This window comes from Bubalus kerabau, chromosome 10 (assembly GCF_029407905.1).
Source record: "Bubalus kerabau isolate K-KA32 ecotype Philippines breed swamp buffalo chromosome 10, PCC_UOA_SB_1v2, whole genome shotgun sequence".
Taxonomy (NCBI): Eukaryota; Metazoa; Chordata; class Mammalia; order Artiodactyla; family Bovidae; genus Bubalus; species Bubalus kerabau.
Genome location: NC_073633.1, coordinates 78,313,992 through 78,323,274, shown reverse-complemented (window position 1 = coordinate 78,323,274; position 9,283 = coordinate 78,313,992). Strand labels below are relative to the sequence as shown.

The following is a 9,283-nucleotide window of genomic DNA, read 5'->3' as shown; positions in this document are numbered from 1 at the left end:
TGGCTGCTTTCATGAATCAGCCAGTATTTATATATTATTATAAAGATAATACCCTTACTTTACCTCACAAGGGTGTTCTGAGAATTAATTAATGTTTGCCAAGTACTTTGAGCTCTGTAGATGAAAGGTGAAGTGGAAATGCTAAGTAGTAGTATTATTTTCATCTGTATTTGAACTTGCCTCTTATAAGACAATCCTTATTTAAGATAATGATCTCTCCTTTGGGGAGAAAAGGCAAAAATTGCCTCATCCACAATCAAACCCTCATAAGGAGGACAGGTGTGATTATGAGGATTTGGCCTAAAGAACAGATTGAAGTGGATGGCAAACTTCAAAAGCATATATTCCCAAATCCCAAGACTTCTCCTGGGAGTCCCACAAGTGCCAAGTTCATCCTGTAATCCCTGTCGAGATATGGCCAAATGCAAAGGCCAGGACCAGTTAGGTATTTACATGGCATGTAAATAACAACCCAAAACCTTTCTTTTTTTTTTTTTGTTTTTTTTTAATTTAAATTTATTTATTAATTTAGCATTTTAACTGATGTGCAGTTTATGTATATGTTACAAGTGTACAATATAGTGAGTGATTCACAATTTAAAAGGTTATACTCCATTTACAGGTGTTTGTGAGGTCCACAATCCAATTACTGAAGAGAAAGATACTCTCTTAATCCTGCTGCTGCTGCTTCTAAGTCGCTTCAGTTGTGTCTGACTCTGTGCGACCCCATAGACGGCAGCCCACCAGGCTCCTTTGTCCATGGGATTCTCTAGGCAAGAATACTGGAGTGGATTGCCATTTCCTTCTCCACCCTTAATCCTACCAAGAAGTTAAAGGACAATGTTGAGAAATTGGTTTGGCTAAACCAGTTGGCCAATTGCCTTGAAAGGAATTGATTTTGCTCTGTTCTGTGTCTTCAACTCTAAGCCTAACCCTGGTCAGTGGAGGAGAATGATTGCCAAAGATTTCGACGGGTCCCTCTGAGAGTGTGTCGAACTGCAGTGAAGAAGGACAGAGCAAATCTCAGGATCCTGAAGGACTTAGAAGCTTTTTCCTCCTCCCCCTACAGAGTACATCCTTTTCATGGGCAGAGAATGGATCTTTGTTATTAGTATCTCTTCCAAAACCCCGGTAGGTACAGAGCTGGTGAAGGAGGAACAGATGGCATACTGGCAATATATTGGGGGAACCCATCTACACTCAGAAGACCAGATTCCTTCCTGAAAAGTGGTTCACAATTTCTTAGAGGCTTCTAACTCTATGCTTCCATGCAGGTGTTCATATAGGCAGAGAAACTTTAAAATTGACTCATTTTTATTCTTGCCCCAAATTAAAGGCTTGGCTACCATCAATGACTTCCCTCTCAACAACTGACATAAACAAGTGCCAGTCTTTCAGCATGTTTTTAAAAAAAAATCATGATTATCTATATCTTCATCTCTAAGATTCAACATTTTCATCTAAAGCTAATTGGGATTATCCCAGGGTGATAGGAGACAGGTTTCAGCATCAGTCACTGAACCCTCCCGATTACGTGTTGAAGTGGGCACTATAAGCAACCCCCTTTTACAAAGAAGGAAACTGAGACATAGGAAGGTTAGAAAACTTGCCCAAAGTTGCCTAACTAGGGAGTGGCAGAATCAAAAACAGGTATGATTCGGCATTCTGACATAAGAGGCAGTGAACTGAAACACTGAACTGTTTCCTCCATGCCGCTACAACAGAGTGTTAAAAGAAGATATCGCAAAGCACAGCACATTTTAGTGCATCAGGATATATACTATGCATAAGGAAACATTCTCTTTAAAAAAAAAAATGCATTCATCCTCAAAATTAAGGACCTAAGGATTCTGAAAATACCCAAATTACACAGTGACCAAAGGAAAAAGTTTGGTAAAATGTGTCAAGTTTTCTTTGAATGTTTCCAACCCCGTTGACCTATCTCAAACACATCCCTTTCCCCAGGCAGTTCTGAAAACTCAGTCTTGAAGTTCACCATATGCTTTCAGATTTATCAGAATTACTCCTGATCCTGAAGCAGATACACTCCTGCCTGTGCACAAAGAACTCAGAGCCCTGGCAGGCAATTAGATAGAAAAGAAACAGTTCAGCTATTAAGCTGCTTTTAGATGCCCTGCACAGAATAGACGAGCTCTTAAAAAATCACTTAACGTAAGTATCAAGGTGCTGCAGAAGTGCCAAACACTCAACCGAGTTTGTTTCTAGAAACTTAAAAGGAATAAGACTTTCAGGTTTGTCCTTTAATCCAATAAATTTTTAAAAGATGATTAAACGAAACAATTTTTCTTCTCCTTCAAAAGCACAACTTTAAAACATTTTCTTTTTTCCTGTTAAGTCCCTGGCTATCCTAGTTTGTCCTCATTTATCCAGCAGGGGTCGCTCTTGCCCACTGTACTTTTTAAAGGAATCCTTGCTTCTCCGCACTATTTTCACGGGCTTGCCTGCGTGTGTGTGTGTGTGTGTGTGTGTGTGTGTGTGTTCGGATGTGCTCAGTCATGACCGACCTTTATTTCAGGCAGCAGAATGAAGAAATATGGACAAAGATGTCAGGCTTGAGAGATTGAAGAGAAACAAATCTGTGGTTTTGGAGGTGGGATTGCAATGTTGGGGAAATGGATGCTTTGATAATGACTCTGTATGAACAAGTAGGCTTCAAGTCAGTACTTCAAATTTCTCATATAAATTAGTCAGTCCTTGTCACAAAATGATTAGCCTTAACTCACTCTTACTCTGAGTTTATAAGTGAGAAAGTTGCTCAGTTGTGTCCAACTCTGCGACTCCATGGACTATACAGTCATGGGATTCTCCAGGCCAGAATACCGGAGTGGGTAGCGTTTCTCTTTTGCAGGGGATCTTCCCACCCCAGGGATCGAACCCAGGTCTCCTGCATTGCAGGCGGATTCTTTACCTGCTGAGCCACAAGGGAAGCCAAACCTGAGTTTATGCTGTGTCTCTTTTCTGTGTATCATTATCAGGCTTCTAAGTAGGGAATGGGGAATGGAGCTGCTTGTACTTTTGTTCATCTAGGCCATTGTCAGCCAGACCCTTCCTCAGGGTTCAGCCTGGCCTTGGTGATCACTCATACCTTGCAGAGCAATGACTGTCTAATACTCAGTGATTGTTCAGCCTTGGGTGGAAGTTAATCTTTAACTGTAGCAACTTCTTCCTGCAGGAACTCAGGGCAGACTCACACAGGCCACTCAGATCAGATCCTGAGTCTCAGGGTACATGTGAAAGGGGTGCTAGGGAAGACATGGTCTTCCTACATCCCCACTTTAGGAACTTCTCCTGAGGCCCCACGGGCAGCCCAAGCAGGAAACAGCTTGATGCGTGGCCAGGTTTTGACACTGAGGAATGCAGGAGTGGGGTTCTAACACTGAACAAAGTGGTCGCTTGAGGATGGGGCTGCATCAATAAAGACACACGAAACATAAAGCACCACTTTTGATTACTCTACACCTCTATATACCTCTGGGTGATCAAACACTGATATTTAAATCAGATATTTAAAAGACTCCCTTTTACTTTGCTTCCTCTGCATCTTTTTTTTCTCAGTGCTCTAGTGAAGTGAAAGTCATGTCCAACTCTTTGTGACCCCATGGACTGCATAGTCCATGGAATTCTCCAGGCCAGAATGCTGCAGGGGGTAGCCTTTCCCTTCTGCAGTGGATCTTCCCGACCCAGGGATCAAACCCAGGTCTCCCGCATTGCGGGTGGATTCTGTACCAGCTGAGCCACAAGGGAAGCCCAAGAATACTGGAGATCTTCCTGCTTGGAGATCCAAGCAGATCTTCCTGGCCCAGGAATCGAACCAGGGTCTCCTGCATTGCAGGCAGATTCTTTACCAACTGAGCTACGAGGGAAGCTCTAGACTTAAAAACAAATACACCTTAATTTTTAGAACAGTGCCAGGATCATAGTAAAATTGAGTGGAAAGCACAGTTTCCAGATACTCCCTGTCCAGACTTGCATGCTCTTCCCCACAATCAGCATCCCACAGGAGAGGGTACATTTGTTACAACTGATGAACCTACACTGATACATCATCAGCACAGAGGCCATAGTTCACACTAGGGCTCACTGTTGGTGTTGTATGTTCTACACGTTTTGACAAATGTATAAGGTCCTGTATCCAACATTGTAGTATCATACAGAATAGTTTCGTTGTCCTAAAAATCCTCTGTGCTCCACCTATTCATCCATCCTGCTCTGACAACCACTGATCTTTTTACTGTCTCCATAGTTTTGCCTTTTCCAGAATGTCATATAGTTGGAATCCTATAATATGTGATCTTTTCAGACTGACTTCTTTCACTTAGTAGTATGCATTTGAATTTCCTTCTTTTCAAGGCTGAGAGCTCATTTCTTTTTAGCATTCAATAATACTCCATTGTCTGGATGAACTACAGTTACTTACTTATCCATTCACTTATTGAAGGATATCTTGATTGCTTCCAAGTTCTGGCAAGGATGAAATAAACCTGCTGTAAACTTCCATGTATGGGGGGGTTTGTGTGGACATAAGTTTTCAACTCTTTTGGGTAAATACTAAGTATAGCAATTCCTGGATGAAATGATAACCTCAATACCTTTTCTTCATGGTCTTCACAATTGTTGTGTCAACATCCTACCTTCAAAATTACATAACAGATGCTTTCTACAGTTTGCATTTGGGTGGATGACTACTCCCTTTGCTCCCCAATTCTACCATCAACTCCCAGAGAAGCGCCCTGTGTCTGAGCAGCACTTGTCAGAGGAGCAGCAGCTATGCTGAGGAGGCTGCAGTCACCACAGATGCCTCTTCAGATGGAGACAAAAGTGAGGGGGTGTGGTTCTATGAGTGGTTTATCCAGAATTAGACCAAACCATATCCAATGAAATACAATCTTCGTAATACTGGGGTTTCCAATTGCCACTGAATTCAATTAGTTTCAACGTCATATTTGGGGAGTGGGGAGAGGGCATGGAAGAAAATACTGTGCAGCAATGGTGGTGGGGGGGTGTGTAGGGAGGGAGGCTTTAATGAACAATTTGGTGTCAAATTTGTGTCCCAGCATTGGATGTTTGTCAAAAGGATTTGGAGTTTCTGAACCATGCCCTTGCTCTTTTTGACTCCATGGAGTTTTCTTGTTTAGGCCCCCAGACTGTGCCAGTGGGATCGATGAGCTGCTCTATAGATTGAGAGCTATTAGCCACCAAGCACCCACTGTGCCTTCGGCAGGTTCTGTAACACCAGCCAGTATCTGCTGTGTTTACACTGCTGATGTCTCTCTGTTATTAACATCCTTTCTATGACTGACAACTTTTGATCTGCAGCAAATAGTTTTCTAAAAAATAAACCAACTCCAGATTATTTTGATGGTTGAGATAACATGCTGAATGTAAAATTGGACATTTTCCAGTAACTCCAGTGGGTGATCTCCGGTAAAATGAATGAAGCTGCTGTCTCGAGGTGGCCCAGCCCCCTATTCCAGGAGCACTAGAGAATACCAGGAAGAAAGAGACACCTACAGGATATCAATTTTAAAGGATAAATAATGTTGCCAGAGCTTGTGAGAAGTGAGGTATGTTCGACCCACTTCATTTAATGCTCCCATGTCTTAGGAACAAATCCCAAACTATACGAAGTAATCCTACAGCCGCACGATTGTGAAACAATAGACACTAAGTGATTATGTCTCCACTAAGCAGCTGAAGTAGTTTGTTTTAAAGCCATTTTAGAATTACAGAAACTTTAAGAGCCATAGGGACAAAGAGGTCAGCCTATCAAGGCTGGTAATTCCAAAGGATCCCTACTATTATCTTCAGGTAAGGTCCGTCTAGTCAAGGCTATGGTTTTTCCTGTGCTCATGTATGGATGTGAGAGTTGGACTGTGAAGAAAGCTGAGTGCCGAAGAATTGATGCTTTTGAACTGTGGTGTTGGAGAAGACTCTTGAGAGTCCCTTGGACTGCAAGGAGATCCAACCAGTCCATTCTGAAGGAGATCAGCCCTGGGATTTCTTTGGAAGGAATGATGCTAACGCTGAAACTCCAATACTTTGGCCACCTCATGCAAAGAGTTGACTCATTGGAAAAGACTCTGATGCTGGGAGGAATTGGGGGCAGGAGGAGAAGGGGACAACAGAGGATGAGATGGCTGGATGGCATCACCGACTCGATAGACGTGAATCTGAGTGAACTCTGGGAGATGGTGGTGGACAGGGAGGCCTGGAATGCTGCGATTGCGATTCATGGGGTCACAAAGAGTCGGACACGACTGAGGGACTGAACTGAACTGAACTGAACAACGTCACTTTACGTCTTCCACTGGAGGGTATTTTAAAGCCTCCCTAAATCAGATGTCCTATGGTTTATTTTTCTAGTTATTCCACAGAAACATCCTTTATAGGTGTTTGATTTTTCATTTACATTAATACTTAAGCAGCTAAGGTGTACACGGAATATATACAGAGAACTAGAAACATTAATTAAATATCTATACTGTTGTGTTTCTACAGGGCTTAAAGAAATGTCTAACTCCCAGGGAACCTGGTTTTGGGAAACACTTCCTGGCAAGTTGTCATTTGGTTTAGTTCATCAGTTTCTAACAGTAATTCTTGCTTGGTGCTGCATTAAAAGAATGCATTCATACACAGGGCATCGTCCTCGGCCTTCTGATGCTCCCATAAGGAGATGGGACATTTCAGTGTGATGTGGGGGTGCTGTATAGGAGGGGGGTCAGCATCTCTGAATCCCAGCCTGGAGGTCTGACTCCTGACACACCTCAAAACAACCAGTAAGTGTCAGGAGGTAGATGAGGGGGCAGAAGACCCAGAAAAGGACCTCAGGCATCTCAGATGACATGAGCAAAAGTACTGATGCAGTAGGTATCTGAAGGACTAGGAGGAGACTTAAAAAGGATAAGGCTGCAGAAGTACCTGGGAGTTACCAATGGGGTTGGTGGTCTATGCTGTAGGCAATGGGGAGTCACGGCAGAATTTTAAGTGGGGATTTTTTAGGATGGGATATTCTGATGATTATGTGGAGGACTGTGGCTTGGAGGGAGCATGACCAGAAGCAGGAAAGTTACTGGCAAGGCTTGGTCAAAATGCAGGATTGAGGTGAGGGCGTGGCTTCATGACTCCTAAATAAGCTGAATAGGAGAATTCTTTCAGATACAGATATGCTGCAGTGCATTCTATACTTGTCCAGTGGATGAGAGCACTTTGGGAGGGTGAAGACTTCGTGTGCCCCTGTATACCTGGTCTCCTCTGAAAGCTCTCCCTCATCCCTAAGCATCCCAAGATCAGAGGCCACCAGCTACTGGGTTTCAAAACAGAGACAGCTCCCTCTTTCTCCCTGCCATACCTGCTCTTTGATGCTGGAAAACCCTTTAGGACAAGGATTAAAAATAAGATGCCTGCACAACCTCTAACTTTTCTTTCATGCTTATTAGGGTTGGGATGCTAAAGAATCTGAGGGAAGTAATAGATTGCCTAATCTGACATCTGATCCTGTGCTGGCCACTTGCTTTTGCCCCTCCAGATGGATTCTCTGCTCTTCCATGGCCACTGTGTGCCTCAGAACATTGGCTGCTCTAGCCAGCACCACCAGATTCTCTTGCTGAAGCTCCTGCTGGATTCTCATAAGGGTTCCACCATGTCTAGCCGCTTGATGTTGGGCTGGGAGTAGCTCCCTATGGTTACAGTCCCTGAGTGCTCCTCTAGCCTCTCACCAATTCTCTTTACCAGCCTTATTGTTATTCAGTCGCTAAGTCGTGTCTGACTCTTTGCAACCCCATGGACTGAAGCACACCAGGTTTTCCTGTCCTTTATCTCCTGGAGTTTGCTCAAACTCATGTCCATTGAGTCAGTGATGCCATCCAACTATCTCATCCTCTGTCGCTCCCTTCTCCTCCTGCCTTCGATCTTTCCCAGCATCAGGGTCTTTTCCAATGTTTACCAGCCTACACTTTGCTAAATAGCAACTTCATTTTATTCTTTGCAGTGTGAATAACTCTTTCAAGAGTTTCCTGACATCCTTCCAATGATATAGGTTCTTTCCTGCGTTTGCACTTGGGCAGGAGTAGGACACTGAGCTCCTGAGCATGAGGGTAGCCATGGAGAAAGGAAGACATCCAGAAAGAGGACTCTGGGGTCATAGAAGACCTCCTTCACACCTATTGCATGGGTGTCTGGCTGCCCATCTGCCTATATGGCCTGTGAAAAGCTAGCTTCACAGATCTGGTTTGAATTTATATTAGAAAAATCCTGAATTGATTTGTAACCTACAATCTGTAATTCATAAGCACGCCATCAATAGGTATTTCTTGTCTAAGTGTGTAACTTAGTAGACATCAGAGGAAGGGAAACCAGAAACATACAGATGTCGTCTTAAGTTGTGCGTATAACAGTCTTCAAGGGTTAAGAAACAGCCACATGCTGTGCAGCAGGTACGGTAGGTTTACCAGAGGTTTTCTTTTGTGCTTCTACAATAAAGTGGTTGGTGGTCTGCTGGCTACAGCCTGTTACACATTCCTTGCTTTTATTAGGATAACCATAAGCCTCAAAGACCCACCCTGATGTCAGTGGCAGGTTTTATAGAACACTCACAAGTTTCTTCTTGTTGTATTCGGGGGTATATAAAGTGTGAGGCATAATAGGTAACAGGTTGGAAGACCAGTTCAGGGCCGACAAAAGTCCGAATTCCTGATGTGAATATTTAATACCTTCTTATTACAGGAAAAGTTGACTACCAGATGCCTGTTACCGTGGCTCCAGAGCCCACTAAAGCTTTGAATTCCTCCAGGAGAGGGTGGGTTTTGGCAGCTCCCTGTGCCGTTCAAACAACCCAGAGACCAGGACACACCCTGTTGACTTAGGAACGCTGGAGAGGAGCATTTGCTGGAAACATCTCTTCTGTTATTCAATGGCCAAGTGACCGATTACTTCTAAGACAGTGATTTCATGAGATGATAGAGCGTGGTGGTTTAAGAAGTTGTTTTCAATAAACTCAAAAGCTTCACAACAAATGTAGGCTCCATGTTGGTGTGTTTGCATCACTAAGACAGCATTTCAGGATGCACACTTATGGAGGTCCTTGATATATCTGCTGAGCTCCAGTTGTAGTTAACTGACATGACAGAGACCCAGCCCTGCACTCCTGAGCAGAAAAACACCCTCACAGCTTGTCAGCTTCTAGACACTGTAGTTCGTCCAGCTGTGTTCTGACCACAGCCAGTCTGGGAGTTCGGTCGTTTTGCATTTCCAGGGCATGTTTCCT

The 9,283-nt window shown here is 43.5% G+C and overlaps 1 long non-coding RNA gene across 1 annotated transcript; it reads left to right on the top strand.

The window, feature by feature from the left end:
* The first annotated feature begins 381 nt into the window (after window positions 1–381).
* On the top strand, window positions 382–8,951 carry LOC129621629 (uncharacterized). Its single transcript, XR_008699571.1, has 3 exons — window positions 382–445; window positions 623–1,131; window positions 8,743–8,951. It is a non-coding gene; the product is annotated as an uncharacterized LOC129621629 (long non-coding RNA).
* The last annotated feature ends 332 nt before the right edge of the window (window positions 8,952–9,283 follow it).